We start from the raw sequence: 22,778 nt of genomic DNA, 5'->3' as shown, positions 1-22,778 counted from the left end.
AGTTACAATCAATAAAATCGAATGTAAAAATAAGTAATCCATAGAAAACCCCTCGATAGTCGTGATGATGGTCTTGAGGAGAAGCCTCTGCTCGTCCAAGGGTCCTTTTGTCCGGCCTAGGATACACCTCGCCGGATCGGTGCCGATGAAAGTTCTCCCACTAACCTTCTTCCTAATGGAGTGCGATGTCAGAGCCGTAGAACCTCTCCCAATCCCTAGCCAATACCTCTCAAAACCCTAGCCCCGCCATCTCTCAAGTTGGGGAAAAGATGTATAAAAAAATGCTGAAATCGGACAAAAAATCGGCCATAAATGGGGCTGGAATCGGGAATCCACAAGCCCTTGTGGATTCACCACACGGGCGGGTGGAATTCACGCATGGGCGTGTAGATTCTATGGAAATCACTCTTCTGGGCCGCTTGTGAACAGTACCCGGTATATTGAATTTCTACAGTGCTTATTACAGTACCTGCTACAATACCGGCCCGAAATACTCCTGAATCCATGTTCTCATCGAGGTAATGTAAACGGGCACACGTTTATGTCGTAAATCGCTTTGCTTCTTCAATAAACAGCTAAATTAGTGGAGATCTTGCTATACATGCACAAGCCAGAATACTTGAATGTGACTGCCTTTGTGACCCTCCAAATTATTGTGCTAACTTGAATACAAGGAGGTTGGCACACATTATCGCATCTTGAACCAGACTTATGTCTTCGTGTTTGATCCTTCTCAAGATTTCCTCCATATGGTGCATTCATGATCTACATTGGCTTCTTTCTCTAACATTCTGCTTCACAACCCTATGTGCATGAAAGTAACATAAATGCACACATATTAGCGCTAAAACCTGATAAAAGTAATGCTCATTATAAGGAAAGAACACTTCGCATTCTTATCACACAAGCACTTATCATTAAACCCTATGATGTAATTGTTTCATTGATCTTTTATTATGCTTTCCTTAATTGATGTTTCAATTAAGTTCCAATCTTGAGTTCTTGTGGAATGATTTCTCCACTAGAGTGACACTAGGGTTGAGAGTCCATCGTGGTAGCCATTGTAGATGAGTAACACACTACAAGGGTTAGACATTGGTTGATTAGAGAGGGTTGAGAGGGTGAGTCGAGAGGTAGCAGAGCGTCCCCTTTCCCCTTCGGTGTGATTTATCCTACCTCCATTTTCTTGAGTTCTTTGTGGTCATAATAGAGTGAAGTTCTAAAGGATGAACTCTGCTGGGTCTTAGTTTCACGATCAACAGAGTGAAGCGTTGAAGGGACTCTAGTGTCTGGGTCTTAGATGTGACTAGGGGTCTTTTGTTTGGACCAAAGGGTTAGGTCTATACATAGGAAGAGGGTTTATGACTTGGATTCCTTAGAACTCCATGCAACTTTACACAGTGTGAGGTGTTGAGACTGAATGATTTTTCCGTTAGGACATAGTATAGAGTTAGTCATGGTTGACCTTAGATTTGGGACTGTGTGCTTAAGGATTTTCACGATTCATTGAGCATTGATTAGAAAGTATAATAGTTGGTCTTGCACTTGAAATATTAATCTTAGGGGAAGCATTGCCCGAGTACCCCACTTCTATCGATTGCCTTACCTCTCACTTACTTTTGTCTCTCATTCTTGTTTCTTTTTATCTTTGTTTTTATTACATTTTATCAACACTATCATTGTTCACTTTCATGTGGTTAAGTAGAAATTTAAGTATTTTTACTCCCTACTCTTTGTGGATACGATACCCCACTTACCTAGAATTTATTACTCTACATACCCGTGCACTTGCGGGTCACAAGCAAGGAGCGTTGTCAATGGCCGCTATCACAAGTTGTGATGGTTTTGGGGGGGAGAGGGGCACATATGCTGTCTGATTGCCTTATTTTGATTGCTACTTCAGCCCTGACTGAACAAGTAGACTTTGTGGGTAATCCGGGAAGGGTACAAGGTAATCTGTTTAGCAACACCTACAACCAAGGTTCGAGAAGCCTTCCTAATTTCTCATGGAGTAACCAAGGGCAGAAAAAGGCCATAGCACCACCGGGTTTTCGACAACAATAAGCCCTAAACATGGAGAATAGAGTTTCAGGCTTGGAGACCCGCATGACCAATCAAGAGAAAGCCTTGACCCGATTTGTGCAATCATCAGATACACGGTTCCAATCGGTCGAGGCTACACATCACAACCACACCGCTTCATTGCATAATCTAGAAAATCAAGTGGGGCAAATCACGAAGTCTCTATCGGGGAGACCACAAGGAAGCTTGCTGAGTAATACCAAGACTAACCCAAGAGAACATGTGAAGGTGATCACTTTGAGAAGTGGTCGTGAGGTTGAGGGTAGGCTTCCAAGTGAGAAGACCAATATTGAAGCACCCGAGGTCATAGAGGTTGAGGAGAGAGCTATCAAAGAAAAGGAGGTTGCTCTCAATTTAATGGCATCATTCGTAACCCCATTTATCTTCAGCATATCACACACCTCGAGAAAGCTCTCTATGTGACTGTTCGGATCCTCATCGGCCAAACCGTTGAATTGTGCGGACTGCTGCAGTATATGGATGAATGCCGGCTTTAGCTCGAAGTTCTGAGCTATAATCGGGGGACGCACAATACTCGATTATGTCCCTAACACTGAAGGTCTGGCATAATCAGATAGTGTTTGCTGTTGCTCATTATGTTCTGCCATGTTTTCATATTCCTCTCCTTCCAAATCAGCTGAATTATGCTGTTCTTGCACATGTTCTTTCCCTTTTCTTCTAAGTGTACGTTCAAGCTCAGGGTCTCCTTCAATCAATATTGATGGATTCCCTCGGGTCATAACCTGGAGCTGCACTAAAAAGAATGAAAAAGAAAATCAGAATGATGATAGAATAAGATGTGAAATAGAATGTGTGGTGAAATAGCTAAGAAAACAAAGTGCAAAGTATCTCTAAACGCCTACTCAACGGCAACAGCGCCAAAAACTTGACAAGGTCCCCTTGCGTATATCCCGCAAGTACACGGGTTTGTCGAAGTAAGAATCTCGGGTGAGCGGGTATCGAATCTACAGGGAGTAGGGAATAAAAATACTTAATTCGATTCTTAGCTATGTAAAAGATCAATGATGATGAGTGTGATAATGATTCAATTCACAACAGTAAAAGCAACAAGCAAGAGAGCAAAAGTAAAGAAGGGGGTAAGGCAATCGATAAAGATGGGGTTCCCGGATAATGCTCCACCTAGGATAATTGTTTCAAGTGCAAGAATCCTCTATTATGCTTCCTAATCAATGCAATGGTGAGTCGTGAAAATCCTTAATTACATAGTCCCAAATCTAAGGTCAACTATGCCTAACTTTATACATGTCCCGGAGGAGAAATCGAACAATCTCAACACCTCGCACTCGCATAGAGTTGCAATGAGTTCTAGGGATTCCAAGTGATAAATCTCTTCCTAATTATAGACCTAACCCTTTGGTCCAGGTGGAAGGTCCCTAACCACAATTGAGCCCTGATATTAAGATCACCTCAACGCTTCACTCCGTTGCACGCACAACTAAGCCCCAGCGGAAGTTCATCCCTTAGACCATTCACTCTATTATGGCCGCAAAGAACTCGAAGAACGGAGGTAGAATCTATCACGCCCGATTGGAAAGGGGACGCTCCTGTACCTCTCGACTCACCCTCTCAACCCTCTCCAACCTAGCTTTGTCTAACGCTCGTGGTATGTCACTCACTCACAAGATTACCAACAAGAACTCTTAACCCTAATGTCACTCTAGGGGAAATGTTCATACAATCAAGCATTCAAGGTTGGAACTCACAATAAACATCAATTTATTGATAGCATAATAAAGAGGTTCAAAGAAACAAATACATCCTAGGGTTCACAATACCCGAGTACCCACTAGGGGTTTAGCTCTCCATGGAGCTAAGTACAATCAAAGAAATAGAATGTAAAAGCAATGAATCCATAAAGAAACCCCCTAGATAGTCATGTCGATGGTCTTGTGAAAAGTCCTCTACTCGTCGTCCAAGGATTCCCTCGTCCGGTATGGGATACGCCTCGATGGAAGCTCCCCTACCAATCTTCTTCGTAAGGAATAAAGATGTCAGAGCCATAGAACCTCTCCAAAACCTTGGCCAATACCCCTCGAAACCCTAGCCGAAGCCCTCTCTCAAGTTGTGGAAAAGATGGAGAAAAGAATACCAAAATCGGGGCTGAATCGGCTTTAAATAGGGCTAGAATCAGGTAACTACACGAGCATGGATGCTCCACGCGCCCGTGCGGAATTTCCACACGGGTGTGTATAATTTCCACACGCCCGTGTGGATTCTCTGCTTCTCTCGGTTTCTCGGCGGTTGTGAGCAGTCTTTCATTACGATGATATGCTCGATATTCTACCCTGAATAGCTTCCCAATTCCATACTTTCATCGGGGTAACACAAACAGGCACATGTTCACGTCATGGATCACTTGCTTCTTCAATGGTGTACACGTTGGTGGAGCTCTTGTTTTGTGTACATAAGTCAGAATGCTCGAATGTGACTGCCTTTGTGCCCCTCCAAATGGATGTGCCCACTCGAATACGAGGAGCTTGGCACACACTCTCGTATCTCACACCTGACCTATGTCTTCGCGTTTGAACCTTAGCAAGATTTCCTCCAAAATTGGTGCATTATGATACACATTGGCCTATTTCCTTCATACTCGGCCTCACAACCCTACCTGCATAAAAGTAACATAAAAACACACATATTAGTGTAAAAACCTGAGAAAAGTAATGCTCAACATAAGGAATGAATGCTTCGCATTCGTATCGCACAAGCACTTATCAAACTCCCCCACACTTAAGCTTTTGCTTGTCCTCAAGCAAAAATTAAAATGTTATGTGCATCAATGAAGAAAATATTGGAAGTTCTTGGCCTTAGGTTCACCAAAGTATACAAAGAGAGCATTCTACAAGTGAGGGAAATTTCAACACTAAATGTGAAAAATCAAAACTCTAGATCAAAACTTGAATAAAAAAGGACAACAAACCCGAAATCATGAAAGTGTGTGGACTCACTCAAGTCATCCCAAGGTATACTCCTCAAAGCTCTAAGTATAAGGAACTTATTTAACTAAACAAGTGACAACAATTTCAAAGATGGTAGTAGCTTCACACATCCTCTAAGGTAGCCCTTTCCAAAGCGGCCGCTAAGGTGGCTTTCACACTTTCGAGGTGGTAGCTCTTTCTACCCGAGTGGTAGCTTTCACTCATCCTATGAGATAGCTCTTTCTCTCATTAGGGCATAACTAGTATCTGACTTATGAGAGTAGCTTCATACTTTATAGGTGGTAGCTCTTTCCACCCAACAAGCACAAATAAACAATAAAACTATTTTGTTCCTTCTTTTCATTTTTTTTTCAGAATTTAGCACAAGAAAATAAACCTAACTAGTCCCTAACATTGAACATGAGTTTCCAATAGAGTTCAAAGAGTGAGTAGTGCACTAAGTGTAAATCGGGCAAAAATTCCTAGAAATTCAAGCAAGAACTAGAGCATGAAAACATTCAATGTTAGAAATTCTCCTAAACTCAAGAATACAATCATTGCAACTAAGGTGAACCGCCATTCGCTATGTGAGCATATAACAATCAAGAACAATAGAGAAGATGTGTACACTAGTGAAACTCCCCCCACACTTAAGTTGTACATTGTCCCCAATGTACACATTCAAGACTCACTCAAAAATATAAATCATTCAAAAGCAAATGTGGGAGAAGCAATCAAAACAATACTCCCCTGACTCCTAGTGTGGCGTTTGATGAAGCTAGTTCGTTGGGAGTAGTGTTCCAACGGGTTGTGAAGCTCACACGGCCAAGTACCTCACTACCTTGGCCGTGCCCATGATTAAGTCTCAATTCCCAAGAAGACAAGACCATCTGCACGCATACACGAGGGGGTTCAATGAAGCTCAATAAAGACAAAATAAATCGAGTGTATATAAAAGATAAAGCAATGAATACAACTCGATGATGCAAAAATGAAAAATAAACTCGAAGGGGAATCCTACGAGTGAACAAGTCTAAAAAAACAAGAAAAAAATAAAAAAATAAAAATGCAAGAAAGTAAAGGAAAGGGAAAAATCAAGTGCTCGGTGTCACTCTCAGAACCTGTAGGGTCTCTGCACTATGTCAGGTGAAGCACATAATGGGTCTACCGGTGGCTCGGGGTAGAGGATGGAGGTGCTAGAGGAACCGAGGGGGGCGTGAGGAGTCCTCGCTCAGTAATACAAAATGATGAGGCGACGCCTCGCTCTAAAATCTATAGTAACACGTCGAAGCGCGCCATGAACTCTGTAGTCTTGAGTAGCTGCGTAGCCCTAATCTCGCAACCTCAGCTCGGACCACTCCTATAGCATTCTCGAGCCTCTCAAAGCGATCATTGGCTCGAGATGGTGAAAACATATGCACTGGGGTGGCTCCTCTGCCACTGGAGGTGCCTCCCGTCTCCATCACGCTTCATGGCCGAGGCTCGGGAGCGGGCTGAGATGCTCCGGCTTCATCACCCTCATTCTCGGCTATCTCTGGAGCTGGTAATACTAAAGCAAAAACCCTTGTCTGAACCCTGCGGACCATGCCCATCAACCGCATCATCTCTAGACTCAGGGGAGCAGGTACACTCGTCTTCTCGGCCCCGCGAATCGAATCCAAGAGACCCATACCCAGCACTAATCTCGTAATGTAGGGGCCCAAGAAGATCGCTCCCAGTCTAGCATAGTATCCCTGATGTCTGATGTACTCTGCCAAGATGTGCCTTAAGTGAATCGGTACACGCTGTACCATCGAGTACAAGTATAGTAGCTCCTGACAACTCAGGACACCAGTGGTATCACCACGGCCATGCACCGACCTACTCATAATGGCATGCAAGTATCTATATGCAGGTCGGGAAAGACATGTGGCCTTGGACACCCCCGGCTCATACTGACCTTGACCACATAACACTCTATAAGCTCTCTGGGGGGTCAAGGTTCCAGGGTAATCAGTCGGTAACTGCGCATATTCCTCTGTATCTGTGAATGCCTCCTCGTACAAGCCAAGTAGTACTGAAAACTGCGTAATGCTCAAGTTATGGTGGTATCCAAATACTCTGAACTAAATGGTGTCCACACTGTCGAAGCTCGCATACAATCTATCAAACTCGAATGATGATAGCACCTCCAGTGCAAACTCTCGGATGGCTGGCTCTTTAATCATCAGCAAATGCCGCCAACCACCTTCTGAAATAAGATCCTCGATCTCATTAGCAAACTCATCTCCCTACTGCAGATCTTGCAATATAGTCGTGTCTAAGAATCGAGTTTGCCCAAAACAGAGCCTCGATAGGCGCTCATAGCGAACCTGATGCTCTGGAATTGCAAACCGCATGCACTCAGGCTCAGGAGATGACTCACGTGGTCTCTTATCAGCTTGCTTCTTTGACCTAGGTGCCATAATCTGCAAGATTTAAACGAAATTGATCAAACAAGTTGATAAACCAATGCTGCAGAACCACACTGGTCGTGAAATTTCCATGCAGCCCATGTGGATCCACGGGGCGTGAGAACCGCACGGCCACACTTCAAAAATCCAAAAATACAACTTAATAATAATACTTCTAACTTCGTTGTAAACATAAATCGTCTTTCCAATTGAAGAAACGAAGCATTATTAACCAGGTTAATCAATAGAAACCATGAATTGGCAAGGAAGATGATAAAAAATAACTTACCGATGCGATGGAGTAAGAAAATGAAGAACCGGGTCGAAAAACTTCACTAAAAATCCAACCAAATTAGCACTCACGAACTCGGAGAATCAGTGAGAGTGTTTTCGGTGAATAGAAATCGTCAAGAGGAGAGGAACTATCCTCTTTAAAGCAGATCCCATGACTTTTGGCGCTTGCAGTGCACCCATGCAGGCGTATGGAAATTCCCCACGCCCTGCGCCTCACTTCAAAAAGCACTACGGGCGCGCACGCCTGTGCTCTTTCGAAAACGCTCCTTTGACTTTTGACTTCTCGCATGGCCTGCTGGACAATATCCACGCTAGTGCTCCCCGACCCACGTGGGCGACCCTTGCACCCCCGTGGCTTCCTCGACATCCGAGAAGAATACTAGAGTGTTTCACACGCCCGTGCGGAAATTCCCCACCGGCGTGGACATTCACATGCCAAACTCACGAGGGCAGCGACACCCTGTGTCTTCTCGGGATGGAGAGAACTCATCTTCAAAAGTTTCACAGCGGGCGATGGAAATTACCCTCCCGTGCGTGGTTCACAAGGTTACTCACAGGGGCGAGTCCACGCCCCTGTGTGTTCTCGGAAAAATCTGCCCAACTCTGTAGGAATTCACACACCCGTGCAGAAATTACCCACGGGCGTGTGACAGTCGCATGGTCGTTCACAGGGGTAGCAGCACACCCCTGTGCCTTCTCTGGATGAGCTCGCAGTGCAACCCCCACGGGCGTGTGGAAATTCCACACGCCCTTGTGTGTTCTCTGGATGACTTAGAAAAATCTGCAAGCTCTGCAGAAAATTTCTGAACATGTTTACACACTCAGAGCCTGCCCTATTATGCAAATTTTACTAGTGAAAAATATGAAATAGAGCTCAAACGACCAAACTTCGCCAATTCTACATGAAAACACACAATTAGAATCCAAAGTTCACAAGGAAATCTCAGCACAAGCATCTAATAGATTAAGACACCAACACTTAACAATTTATTCATGCAAACACTAAACTAAAAACTAGGAAAACAGTAATTGCTTGGGTTGCCTCCCAAGAAGCGCTTGTTTAACGTCACGTAGCTTGACGTATCTTGTCTTACCTTACGGGGGTTCATGAATGAAAGTCGTCCTCTTACCCATGACTTGAAAGCATGATGAGCAAAGTCTCTTGAGGGTAGAGGGTGTATTATCGGGCTTCGGATCGTCTAGCAATGGTTCATCTAACTTTCTTGGTTCATGTACGTCTCCAACAGTCTTGGAGCGTTTTCGATGGTGTCTCCTAGCCCTCTTCATTTTCCGGAGCACCTTCTTCACTATCCCAGGGGTAGATGTTACTTCTTCAGTCGACCCAAGCATCATTACTTCTTCATTGCTCTCCTCTTGGTCGAACAAACCTTCATATGGATCCGGGTTTAACATTTCCTGCATGAATTCATCAACAAGCTCATCGTGAGTGTCTAGAAAATACAAAGTGTCATCAAAATCGAGAGAATGCCGCATGGCTTCGACAGAAAGGCGGTAAGTGAGTTTGTCATCTCCAACTCTCAATGTGAGCTCTCCATCCCGTCCATGTCAATCAATGCTTTGGAAGTCCATAAGAAGCGGTCTCCCAAGTATCAAGGGTATATCCGCATCCTCATCGACATCTAACACTACGAAGTCAACCGGAAAAAAGTACTTATCCACCTTGACAAGCACGTCTTCAATGATACCTCTCGGATGTCACACCGTTCGGTCCGCCAATTGTATAGTCATACGAGTAGGCCTAGGCTCTCCCAAGCCTAGCTTTTGGAAGAAAGTGTATGGCAGGACGTTGATACTTGCCCCTAAATCCACCAGTGCCATTTCCTCACCTAAGTTGTCGATGTTACACGGAATGATGAAGCTTCCCGGGTCTTTCTTCTTGTTCGGCATGTTCTTTTGCAGCACCGCCGAGCATGAAGCATCTAGCACCACTGAAACACTCTCCTCCAACTTCCTCTTGTTAGTCAACAAGTCTTTCAGGAACTTCACATACTCAGGCATTTGAGCTAATGCCTCTACAAAAGGAATGTTGATGTGGATTTGCTTGAATAAACTCAGGAATTTCTTATACTGTTAATCCCCTTGGTCATTCTTCAATCTAGAGGGATAAGGGATTCTTGGCTTGAAAGGTGGAGATGCCACCTCTTTCTCTTTCTTTGCTCCCTCCTCAACCTCTACAACCTCGGGTGCGTGTTCTTTCGGCTTCTCACTCGGAAACCTCCCTTCAACCTCACGACCACTTCTCAAAGTGATCGCCTTCACATGTTCTCTAGGGTTGGTTTCCGTGTTGCTTAGTAAACTTCCATGTGGCCTTTCGGAGAGACTTTCATAATTTGCCCCACCGATTTTTCAAGGTTGTGCAAAGAGGCGGTGTGGTTGCGAGTGTAGCCTCGGTCGATTCAAATCGTGTATTTGCAAATTGAACAAATCTAGCCAAGTGCTTCTCTAAATCCGTCATTCGGGTTTCCAAACCTGAAATTCTGTTTTCCACTTGAGGGGCTTATTGTTGTTGTTGGAAACCCGGTGGCCCCATGGCCTTTTGTGGTCCTTGATTACTCCATGAAAAGTTGGGATGATTCTTCCAACCTGAATTGTAAGTATTGCTATATGGGTTCCCTTGAGGTCTCATGCCATTACCTACAAAGTCAACGTTTTCCACTGAAGAAACATCACCAATAACGATCGGGCAATCAGAGGGAGCATGTCCTCCACCACAACCGGTGCAATTGGTCACGGCCGCAACTCTATTCGAAGCTATGAGATCTAGCTTTTTACTAAGACTCTCTACTTGCGCTGCCAATGAGCTTACCACATCAATTTCATGGAGACCGGCCACCTTTTTCTTCTCCCTAGCATTCCAATAGTAGCTATTTAACCCCATTTTCTCAATTAATTGATGAGCCTCATCGGGAGTTTTACTACCTAAGGTACCTCCTGCTGCCGCATCCAAGAGTTGCCTTGTACTCGGGTTCAAACCATTGTAAAAGGTTTGAACAATCATCCACTCCGGGAATCCGTGTTGTGAACACTTTCTCAGGAGCTCCTTGAACCTTTCCCATATCTCGAATAGAGACTCCAATTCCAACTGAACAAAGGGCGAGATCTCATTCCTAAGCTTTGCTGATTTTCTGGGAGGAAAATAACGGGCTAGAAAAGCTTCTACCATCTCCTCCCATGTAGTGATTGATGCTCTAGGTAATGAGTGTAGCCACTGCTTCGCTCTCCCCTTCAAGGAAAATGGAAAGGCTCTCAATTTGATGGCATCATCCGTCAGCCCATTTATCTTCAGCATATCGCACACCTAGAGAAAGCTCTCTATGTGACTGTTTGAATCCTCATCGGCCAAACCGTTGAATTGTGCGGACTGCTGCAGTATATGGATGAATGTCGGCTTTAGCTCGAAGTTCTGAGATGTAATCGGGGGACGCACAATACTCGATTTTGTCCCAAACTCTGAAGGTCTGGCATAATCAGATAGTGTTTGCTGTTGCTCATTATGTTACGCCATGTTTTTGATTCCTCTCATTCCAAATCGAGTTTGAATTATCTTTGTTCTTGCAGAGTTCTTTCCTTTTTTTCTTCTAAGTGTACGTTCAAGCTCGGGGTCTCCTTCAATCAATATTGATGGATTCCCTACGGTCATAACACGAGGCTGCACCAAAAGAAAGATCATAACGATGATAGAATAAGAAGATGTGAAATAGAATGTGTGGTGAAATAGCTAAGAAAATAAAGTGCAAAGTATCTCTAAACGCCTACTCAATGGCAACGGTGCCAAAAACTTGACAAGGTCCCCTTGCATATATCCCGCAAGTGCACGGGTTTGTCGAAGTAATAATCCCGGGTGAGCGGGTATCGAATCCACAGGGAGTAGGGAATAAAAATACTTAATTCGATTTTTAGCTATGTAAAAGATCAATGATGATAAGTGTGATAATGATTCAATTCTCAACAGTAAAAGTAACAAGTAAAAGGGCAAAAGTAAAGAAGGGGGTAAGGCAATCGATAAAGATGGGGTACCCGGATAATGCTCCACCTAGGATAATTGTTTCAAGTGCAAGAATCCTCTATTATGCTTCCTAATCAATGCAATGGTGAGTCGTGGAAATCCTTAATTACATAGTCCCAAATCTAAGGTCAACTATGCCTAACTTTATACATGTCCCGGAGGAGAAATCGAACAATCTCAACACCTCGCACTTTTGCATAGAGTTGCAATGAGTTCGAGGGATTCCAAGTGATAAATCTCTTCCTAATTATAGACCTAACCCTTTGGTCCAGAACGAAGGTCCCTAACCACAATTGAGCCCTAGATACTAAGATCACCTCAACGCTTCACTCCGTTGCACGCGCAACTAAGCCCCAGCGGAAGTTCATCCCTTAGACCATTTACTCTATTATGGCCGCAAAGAACTCAAAGAACGGAGGTAGAATCTATCACGCCCGGGAGGGAAAGGGGACGCTCTGTGCCTCTCGACTCACCCTCTCAACCCTCTCCAACCTAGCTTTTCCTAACGCTCATGGTGTGTCACTCACTCACAAGGTTACCAACAAGAACTCTCAACCCTAGTGTCACTCTAGGGGAAATGTTCATACAATCAAGCATTCAAGGTTGGAACTCACAATAAACATCAATTTATTGAAAGCATAATAAAGAGGTTCAAAAACAAATACATCCTAGGGTTCACAATACCCGAGTACCCACTAGGGGTTTAGCTCTCCATGGAGCTAAGTACAATCAAAGAAATAGAATATAAAAGCAATGAATCCATAAAGAAACCCCCTCGATAGTCTTGTCGATGGTCTTGTGGAAAGTTCTCTACTCATCGTCTAAGGATTCCCTCGTCCGGTATAGGATACCCCTCAATGGAAGCTCCCCTATCAACCTTCTTCGTAAGGAATGAAGATGTCAGAGCCGTAGAACCTCTCCAAAACCTTGGCCAATACCCCTCGACACCCTAGCCGAAGCCCTCTCTCAAGTTGGGGAAAAGATGCAGAAAAGAATACCAAAATCGGGGCTGAATCGGCTTTAAATAGGGCTGGAATCGGGCGCCTACACGGGCGTGGATGCTCCACGCGCCCGTGCGGAAATTCCACACGGGTGTGTATAATTTCCACACGCCCGTGTGGATTCTCTGTTTTTCTGGTTTCTCTGCCGGTTGTGAACAGTTCTGCTACAGTGTTGCTACAGTATTCTACCTGAATAGCTTCCCAATTCCATACTTTCATCGGGGTAACACAAACGGGCACATGTTCATGTCATGGATCACTTGCTTCTTCAATGGTGTACACGTTGGTGGAGCTCTTGTTTTGTGTACATAAGTCAGAATGCTCGAATGTGACTGCCTTTGTGCCCCTCCAAATGGATGTGCCCACTCGAATACGAGGAGGTTGGCACACACTCTCGCATCTCACACCTGACCTATGTCTTCGCGTTTGAACCTTAGCAAGATTTCCTCCAAAATTGGTGCATTATGATACACATTGGCCTATTTCCTTCATACTCGGCCTCACAACCCTACCTGCATAAAAGTAACATAAAAACACACATATTAGTGTAAAAACCTGAGAAAAGTAATGCTCAACATAAGGAATGAACGCTTCGCATTCGTATCGCACAAGCACTTATCACTCAGTATGCTAAGTTTTTGAAAGATCTTCCGACCAACAAGAGGAAGTTGTAGGAGAGTGCATCAGTGAACTTAGATGGCTCTTATTCGGTGGTGTTGCAAAAGAAAATGCCGAACAAGAAGAAGGACCCCAGAAGCCTTGTGATTCCGTGCAATATTGGCAATTTTGATGAAGAGATGACATTGGCGGATTCGGGGGCTAGTATCAACGTCATGCCATACTCGTTCTTTTAGAAGCTAAGCTTGGGAGAGCCTAGGCCCACTCTGATGACATTACAATTGGCGAACCGAATGGTGAGACATCCGAGAGGCATTATTAAAGATGTACTTGTCAAGGTGGACAAGTACATATTTCCTGTAGATTCCGTAGTGTTGGACATTGACGAGGATTGATAAGTGCTTGTGTGATAAGAATGTGAAGTATTCTTTCCTTATGTTGAACATTACTTTTATCATGTTTTACCGCTAATACTTGTGCGTTTATGTTACTTTCATGCATATAGGGTTGTGAAGCCGAATGTTAAAGAAAGAAGCCAATGTAGATCGTGAACGCATGCATTTGGAGGAAATCTTGAGAAGAATCAAACCTAAAGATATAAGTCGAGTTCAAGATCCGAGAATGTGTGCCAACCACCTTATATTCAAGCTAGCACAATGATTTGGAGGGGTACAAAAGCAGTCACATTCGAGTATCCTGATTTGTGCACTGATAGCAAGAGCTAGCTCCATCTTTATCTTGTTCGAGTCTTGAGGGGTACGGTACCACTGGCTGGTATTCATGCCCCTTTGAAATGTTAGAATTGGGGGAGTCTTCAATAGTTTTCCTCCCATTCTCCTTGCTTGCATCGTCACTCAAATTAGGGTCTTCTGGATGGTTACCCCATTATTGGAAGCACTTGGGATCCCTCTTTCCTTTGCTTCCAACTGTCTACGGCATTTGGGCCAATGCCTCAACAAAAGGAATATTAATGCGGAGTTGCTTGAACAAACTCAAGAACTTCTTGTACTGTTCATCCCCTTAGTCATTTTTCAATCTAGAGGGATAAGGGATTCTTGGCTTGAAAGGTGGGGGTGCCACCTCTTTCTCCTTGCTTGTTCCCTCTTCTACCTCTACAACCTCGGGTACGTGTTCTTTTGGCTTCTCACTTGCAAGCCTACCTTCAACCTCACGACCACTTCTCAAAGTGATCGTCTTCACGTGCTCTCTAGGATTGGTCTCTATATTGCTCGGCAAGCTTCCATGTGGCCTTTCGAACAGAGACTTCGCAATTTGCCCCACTTGATTTTCAAGATTATACAACGAGGCGGTGTGGTTGCGAAGTGTCGACTCGACTGATTCAAACCTTGTATTTGCAGATTGTATAAATCTAGTCAAGTGCTTCTCTAGGTCACTCATTCGGGTTTCCAAACCTTAGACTCTATTTTCCACCTGAGGGGCTTGTTGTTGTTGTTGGAAAACCGGTGGCCCCATGGCCTTTTGTGGACCTTGATTACTCCATGAGAAATTGGGATGATTCTTCCAACCCTGATTGTAGGTATTGCTATATAGGTTTCCTTGAGGTCTCATGCCATTACCTACAAAATCAACATTCTCCACCGAAGAAACATCACCAATAGAGATCGGGCAATCGGAGGGAGCATGTCCTCCACCACACCCAGTGTAATTAGTCACGGCCGCCACTCTATTTGAAGTTAGAAGATCTAACTTCTTACTCAAATTTTGCACTTGAGCCGCCAATGAAGTTACCGCATCTATTTCATGGAGACCGGCCACTTTCTTCTTCTCCCTAGCATTCCATTGGTAGTTGTTTAACCCCATTTCTTCAATCAACTGACGGGCCTCATCGGGGGTCTTGCTACCTAAGGTACCCCTACTGCTGCATCCAAGAGTTGCCTTGTACTCGGGTTCAAACCATTGTAAAAGGTTTAAACAATCATCCACTCCGGGAATCCGTGTTGTGGGCACTTTCTCAGGAGCTCCTTGAACCTTTCCCATGTCTCGAATAGAGACTCCAATTCCAACTGAACAAAGGATGAGATCTCGTTCCTAAGCTTTGCTGATTTTCCGGGAGGAAATAACGAGCTAGAAAAGCTTCCACCATCTCCTCCCACGTGGTAATTGACGCTCTAGGTAACGAGTGTAGCCACTGCTTCGCTCTCCCCTTTAGGGAAAATGGGAAGGCTCTCAATTTGATGGCATCATCCGTCACTCCATTTATCTTCAGCATATCACACACCTAGAGAAAGCTCTCTATGTGACTGTTTGGATCCTCATCGGCCAAAACCATTGAATTGTCGGATTCACTGCAACATGTGGATGAATGCTTGAGCTTCAACTCAAAGTTCGAGTAGTAATCGGGGGCGCACTAATACTCGATTGTATCCCCAACACTGAAGGTCTGGCATAATCGGATAATGTTCGCTATTGCTCATTCTGTTCTACTAAATTTTCGTATTTTTCTACTTCCAAATCAGCTGGATTAGACTGTTCTTCTACAGGCTCTTTCCCTTTTCTTCTAAGTGTACGTTCAAGCTCGTGATCTCCTTCAATCAATGTTGAGGGATTCCCTCGGGTCATAACCTAGAGCTGCACCCAATAAGAAGGAAAAAGAAATCAGAACGATGATAGAATGTATGGTGAAATAGCTAAGAAAACAAAATGCAAAGTATCTCTAAAGCGCCTATTCCACAGCACGGCGCCAAAAAACTTGACAAGATCCCTTGCAGTATATCCGCAAGTACAGGTTTTATCGAGTAATAATCCCGGATGAGCGGGTATCGAATCCACGAGGAATAGAGAATAAAAAAATACTTAATTCGATTCTTAGCTATGTGAAAGATCAATGATGATAAGTGTGACAATGATTCAATTCTCAACAATAAAAACAACAAGTAAGACAGCAAAAGTAAAGAAGGGGGTAAGGCAATCGATAAAGAAGGGGTACCCGGATAATGCTTCGCCGAGGATAAATGTTTCAAGTGTAAGAACCCTCTATTATGCTTCCTAATCAATGCAATGGTGAGTCGTGGAAATCCTTAATTACATAGTGCCAAATCTAAGGTCAACTATGCCTAACTCTATACACGTCCCGGAGGAGAGATTGGATAACCTCTCAACCTCGCACTCGCATAGAGTTGCAATGAACTCTACGGATTCCAAGTGATAAATCTTTTCCTAATTATAGACCTAACCGTTTGGTCCAGGTGGAAGATCCCTAACCACGATTAAGCCATAGATACTAAGATCACCTCAAGGCTTCACTCCGTTGCACGCGCAACTAAGCCCCAGCGGAAGTTCATCCCTTAGACCATTCACTCTATTATGGCCGCAAAAGAACTCAAGGAGCGGAGGTAGAATCTATCACGTCGGAAGGAAAGGGGGCCTCACATGCCTCTCGACTCACCCTCTCAACCCTCTCCAACCTAGCTTTTGTCTAGCGCTCGTGGTGTGTCACTCACTCACAAGGTTACCAACGAGAATTCTCAACCCTAGTGTCACTCTAGGGGAAATGTTCATACAATCAAGCATTCAAGGTTGGAACTCACAATAAACATCAATTAATTAAAAGCATAATAAAGAGATTCAATGAAACGAATACATCCTAGGGTTCACAAATACCCAAGTACCCACTAGGGGTTTAGCTCACCATGGAGCTAAGTACAATCAAAGAAATAGAATGTAAAAGCAATGAATCCATAAAGAAAGCCCCTCGATAATTGTGTAGATGGTATTGTGGAAAGTCCTCTACTCGTCGTCCAAGGATTCCCTCGTCCGGTATAGGATACGCCTCGACGGAAGCTCCCCTACTAACCTTCTTCCTAAGTAATGACGATGTCAGAGCTGTAGAACCTCTCCAAAACCTTGGGCAATACCCCTCAAAACCCTAGCCAAAGCCCTCTCTCAAGTTGGGGAAAAGATAGAGAAAAGAATACTAAAATCGGGGCTGATTCGGCTTTAAAAAGGGCTAGAATCGGGCGACTACACGGGCGTGGATGCTTCACGCGCCCGTGCGGAATTTCCACACGGACGTGGATAATTTCCACACGCCCGTGTGGATTTTCTGAACTCCTGTTTTCTCGGCCGGCTGTGAACAGTACTGCTACAGTACTGGCCTAAATAGCTTCCCGAATCCATACTTTCATCTGAGTAACGCAAATGGGCACACGTTCACATCGTGGATCATTTGCTTCTTCAATGATAGGCAAGTTGGTGGAGCTCTTGTTTTATGTGCATAAATCGGAATGCTTGAGTGTGACTGCCTTTATGCCCCTCCAAATGGATGTGCCAAACTCGAATATGAGGAGGTTGGCACATAGTCTAGCATCTCACATCCGACCTATGTCTTCGCGTTTTGACCTTAGCAAGATTTCCTCCAAAATCGGTGCATTGTGATCCACATTGGCTTTTTTCCTTCATACTCGGCCTCACAACCCTACCTGCACGAAAGTAACATAAAAACACACATATTAGTGTAAAAACCTGAGAAAAGTAATGCTCAACATAAGGAATGAACGCTTCGCATTCATATCGCACAAGCACTTATCAACGTGACCTACTGGCGTGTACTAGATCATTAATGAGCTAATAGGGTTATTTGTTGACCAACATACCTAGAAATTGGGTGAAGATAGCCCCTCCGAACAATGAGGATAAAATTAGGTTAAGTTTATCCTTGTTGCGTGATCTCCATTTACTTAATGCAATCGTAGGAATATGATTAAAGAGAGATCATTGTCATCATTTGTACGGGATTAGGGTTTAACCGCCGAGAAATTGGGGTTGAACTATTGTTGAGATGCGTCGGTCTAAATCACCCTTGCTATCTTATTCTTATGCATCCATACATCTTGATGACCCCTCTTGGGAATCCTCATCCCTAGGCCTATTCTTATCATCATTACTCTTGTGATCTTGTTGCTCGCCTTGGAATTGTTATACATGTGTTTTATTAATATTCTTGCATGCATTAGAGTAATTTACCATGCTTAAGTTATAAGGTTAGAAAGTGAGTGATGGAGGAGTAATAGGAGCTCCTTAGCCCCATGGAATACGATCCTTAGGCTTTTGCATAAGGTATTACTTGGCGACACCGTACACTTGCGGGTGATCAACCAATGGCCATGCTTCAAACCCCACAAATGCACCATTACAACACTTTTACTTTGTTCTAAATATAAATAATCATTCTAATTGAAGAAACGAAGCATTATTCACTAGTTTCATCGATGAAAATCATGAATTTGCGAAGGAAATCAAAGATAGGGCTTACCATCTAGTTGAGATGAGAAAGCTTTAAAAACGGCCAGAAAACCATGCAAAATCCTTCCAAATTGGCGATATGAGGTTGGGAAACAATGTAGAAGTGCTCTCAAACAACTGGAAGATATTAGGGTGAAGAGAAACGATAATCCTTATAAAAGGACTCGCGCCTCTTGGAGTTCTGTACATCTGTATGGGCGTGCGGAAATTACACACGCCCGTATACCTCCACAAGAAAGCTTCACAAGGGCAGGTGCACGCTCCTGTGTGCTCTCGGGAAAACACTCACTATCTCTGAACGTAAATACACGTGCGTGTGAGAAATACCCACGCCCATTCGCGCGATCCACAGGGGTAGTCGCACGCTCTTGTGGTTGCTCTGGACATCTGAGAAAAATTGCTAAATATTCCGCACGCCCGTGTGAAAATTCCGCATGGGCGTGGGCATTCACAAGCCCAACTCACAAGGACAAGCACAAGCCCCTGTGACTTCTCAGGGTGAAGAGAGCTTCTCTGCAAAGATTCGCACGGGCGTGCGGAAATTACCCACGCCCGTGCAATTTTGACAAGGTCGCCCACAGGTGCGAGTCCACGCCCATGTGTGCTTTCGGGAAAATCTGCTAATCTCTGCAGGAATTCACACGCCCGTGCGGAAATTACCCACGGGCATGTAAGGATTGCATGGTCATTCACAAGGGCGAGTCCACGCCCCTGTGCCTTCTCTGGATGAGCTCACAATACAAAACCACGGGCGTGTGTTAATTCCACACGCCCGTGTGTTTTCTCTGGATGCCTTAGAAAATTCTACAGGTTCTGCAGAAAATTTCTGAACATGTTTACACACTCAGAGCCTGTCCCAATATGCAATTTATACCAGTGAAAAACATGAGAAATAGCTCAAACGACCAAAACTTCACCAAATTCACATGAAAACACACGATGAACTTGAAAACCCACGATAAAATCACAGTAGAAATATAAAACATCAAGACACCAACACTCAACAATTTATTCAAGCAACACTAAACTACCAAATTAAGAAAACAGTAAACACTTGGGTTGCCTCCCAAGAAGCGCTTGTTTAACGTCACTTAGCTTGATGTACTTTATCGTACCTCACGGGGGCTCATAGATGAAAGTTGCCCTCTTACCCATGGCTTGGAAACATAATGAGCAAAATCTCTTGAGGATAGAGGGTTAATTGTCAGGCTTGGGATCGCCTAGTAATGATTCACCCAGTTTGTTCAGTTCACGCACGTCTCCAACAACCTTGGAGTATTTCCGGTGGTGTCTGCTAGCCCTCTTCAATTTCTAGAGCACCCTCTTCAAGATCCCCGGGGTAGATGGTACTTCTTCTGTCGAACCAAGCATCACTACTTCTTCATTGTCCTCCTCTTGGTCGAACAAGCCTTCGTATAGATCCGGATTGAACATTTCCTGCATGTATTCATCAACAATCTCATCAGTAGCGTCTAGAAAATACAAAGTATCATCAAAATCAAGAGAATGCAGCATGGCTTTAGCAAGGCAGTATGTGAGCTTGTCATCTCCAACTCTCAAAGTTAGCTCTCCATCGTTTATGTCAATCAATGCCTTGGAAGTCTGCAAAAATGGCCTCCCAAGTATCAAGGGTAGATCCACATACTCATCGACGTCTAGCACTATGAAGTTTACATCAAATATATACTTGTCCACCTTGACAAGCATATCTTCGATGATACCCCTCGGATGTCTCACCGTTCGATCCGCCAATTGCAAAGTCATCCGAGTAGGCCTAGGCTCGCCCAAGCCTAGCTTTTGAAAGAAGGTGTATGGCATGACGTTGATACTGGCCTTTGAGTCCGCCAATGCCATTTCTTCACCTAGATTGCCAATATTACATGGAATGATGAAGCTTCCCGGGTCTTTCTTCTTGTTCGGCATGTTCTTTTGCAAAACCGCCGAGCAAGATGCATCTAAAATCACTGAAGCACTCTCCTCTAACTTCCTTTTGTTGGTCAATAAGTCTTTCAAGAATTTTGCATACTTAGGCATTTGGGCCAATGCCTCAACAAAAGGAATATTAATGTGGATTTGTTTGAACAAACTCAGGAACTTCTTGTAATGTTCATCCCCTTAGTCATTCTTCAATCTAGAGGGATAAGGGATTCTTGGCTTCAAAGGTGGGGGTGCTACCTCCTTCTCTTTGCTTGCTCCCTTCTCAACCTCTATAACCTCGGGTGCGTGTTCATTTGGCTTCTCCCTCGGAAACTTACCCTCAACCTCACAACCACTTCTTAAATTGATCGCCTTCACATGCTCTTTAGGGTTGGTCTCGGTATTACTCGGTAAGCTTCCATGTGGCCTTTCCAATAGAGACTTCGCAATCTGCCCTACTTGATTTTCAAGATTATGCAAAGAGTCAGTATGGCTGCGAAGTGTAGCCTCAACTGATTGAAATCTTGTATCTGACGGTTGCACAAACCTAGTTAAGGCCTTCTCCAAATCATTCATTCGGGTCTCCAAACCTGAAACTCTGTTTTCAGTGTTTGGGGCTTACTGTTGTTGTTGGAAACCCGGTGGCCCTATAGCCTTTTGTGGACCTTGGTTGCTCCATGAGAAATTAGGATGACTCTTCCAAGCCGGATTGTAGGTATTGTTGTATGGATTAACTTGATTCCTCATGCCATTACTCACAAAATCGACCTTCTCAACAGAAGATGCATCACCAATAGATATCGGGCAATCGGAGGGAGCATGTCCTCCACCACACCCGGTGCAAGTAATCACGGCCGCTACTCTGTTCGAAGTTAGAAGATCTAACTTCTTACTCAATGATTCCACTTGAGCCGCCAACGAAGTCATTGCATCTATCTCATGGAGACCGGCCACCTTTTTCTTCTCCTTGGCATTCCATTGGTAGCTGTTTAACCCCATTTTTTCAATTAATTGACGGGCCTCACCGGGGGTCTTGCTACCTAAGGTACCTCCTGCAGCCCGCATCCAGGGAGTTGTCTTGTACTCGGATTCAGACCGTTGTAAAAGGTCTGAACAATCATCCACTCCGAGAATCCGTGTTGCGGGCACCTTCTCAGGAGCTCCTTGAACCTTTCCCACGTCTCAAATAGAGACTCTAATTCCAATTGTACAAAGGATGAGATCTCATTCCTAAGCTTTGCAGATTTTCAGGGAGGGAAATATCGGCCAAGAAAAGCTTCTACCATCTCCTCCCATGTGGTAATTGATGCTCTAGGTAATGAGTGTAGCTACTGCTTCGTTCTCCCATTCAAGGAAAATTGGAAGGATCTCAACTTGATGGCATCATCCGTTACACCATTTATCTTTAGTATATCACACACCTCGAGAAAGTTCTCTATATGACTGTTTGGATCCTCATCGGCTAAAACATTAAACTGTGCGGATTGCTGCAACATGTGGATGAATGCCGCCTTCAGCTCGAAGTTCTAAGCTGTAATCGGGGGACGCACAATGCTCGATTGTGTCCCCAATACTGAAGGTTTGGCATAATCGGATAATGTCTACTACTGCTCATTCTGTTCTGGCATGTTTTCAGATTCTTCTACTTCCAAATCAGCTAGATTAGACTGTTCTTGCACTGGTTCTTTCCCTTTTCTTTTAAGTGTACGTTCGAGCTCAGGATCTCCTTCAATCAATATTGAGGGGTTCCCTCAGGTCATAACCTGGAGCTACACCAAAAGAAAGAAAACAAAATCAGAACGATGATAGAAAAGAAGATATGAAATAGAATGAATAAATATCTAAGAAAACAAAGTGCAAAGTATCTCTAAACGCCTACTCAACGGCAACAGCGCCAAAAACCTGACACGTCTGTATACGTGTGTAACCGCAAGTGCATGAGTATCCAAGTAATAATCCCAGATGAGTGGGTATCATATCCACAGAGAGTAGGGAATAAAGACACTTGAATTGTTTCTTAACTAATGTGGAAGATGAATAGTGATAAGTGTGACAAAATATGAAATAACGAAAATAAAAGCAACAAGATAGTGAGCACAAGTAAAGGAGAAGGTAAGGCAATCCATAAAGATGGGGTACCCGGATATTGATCCGCCTAGGACAATCATTTCAAGTGCAAGAACCCTCTATTATACTTCCTAATGGA

At 44.0% G+C, this 22,778-nt stretch overlaps 3 non-coding genes across 3 annotated transcripts; all 3 read left to right on the top strand.

Moving 5' to 3' along the window:
- Nucleotides 1–10,776: 10,776 nt before the first annotated feature.
- On the top strand, nt 10,777–10,883 carry LOC120257245. Its single transcript, XR_005535596.1, has one exon. It is a non-coding gene; the product is annotated as a small nucleolar RNA R71 (small nucleolar RNA).
- Nucleotides 10,884–15,343: 4,460 nt separating this feature from the next.
- LOC120257244 lies at nt 15,344–15,450 on the top strand. The gene has a single exon (XR_005535595.1). It is a non-coding gene; the product is annotated as a small nucleolar RNA R71 (small nucleolar RNA).
- A 6,253-nt stretch (nt 15,451–21,703) lies between these two features.
- LOC120257243 lies at nt 21,704–21,810 on the top strand. The gene has a single exon (XR_005535594.1). It is a non-coding gene; the product is annotated as a small nucleolar RNA R71 (small nucleolar RNA).
- Nucleotides 21,811–22,778: the final 968 nt, after the last annotated feature.

Source organism: Dioscorea cayenensis, unplaced genomic scaffold (genome assembly GCF_009730915.1).
Source record: "Dioscorea cayenensis subsp. rotundata cultivar TDr96_F1 unplaced genomic scaffold, TDr96_F1_v2_PseudoChromosome.rev07_lg8_w22 25.fasta BLBR01001975.1, whole genome shotgun sequence".
Taxonomy (NCBI): domain Eukaryota; kingdom Viridiplantae; phylum Streptophyta; class Magnoliopsida; order Dioscoreales; family Dioscoreaceae; genus Dioscorea; species Dioscorea cayenensis.
The sequence above is the reverse complement of the archived record's forward strand: the minus strand, read 5'-3'. Positions and strand labels throughout refer to the sequence as shown.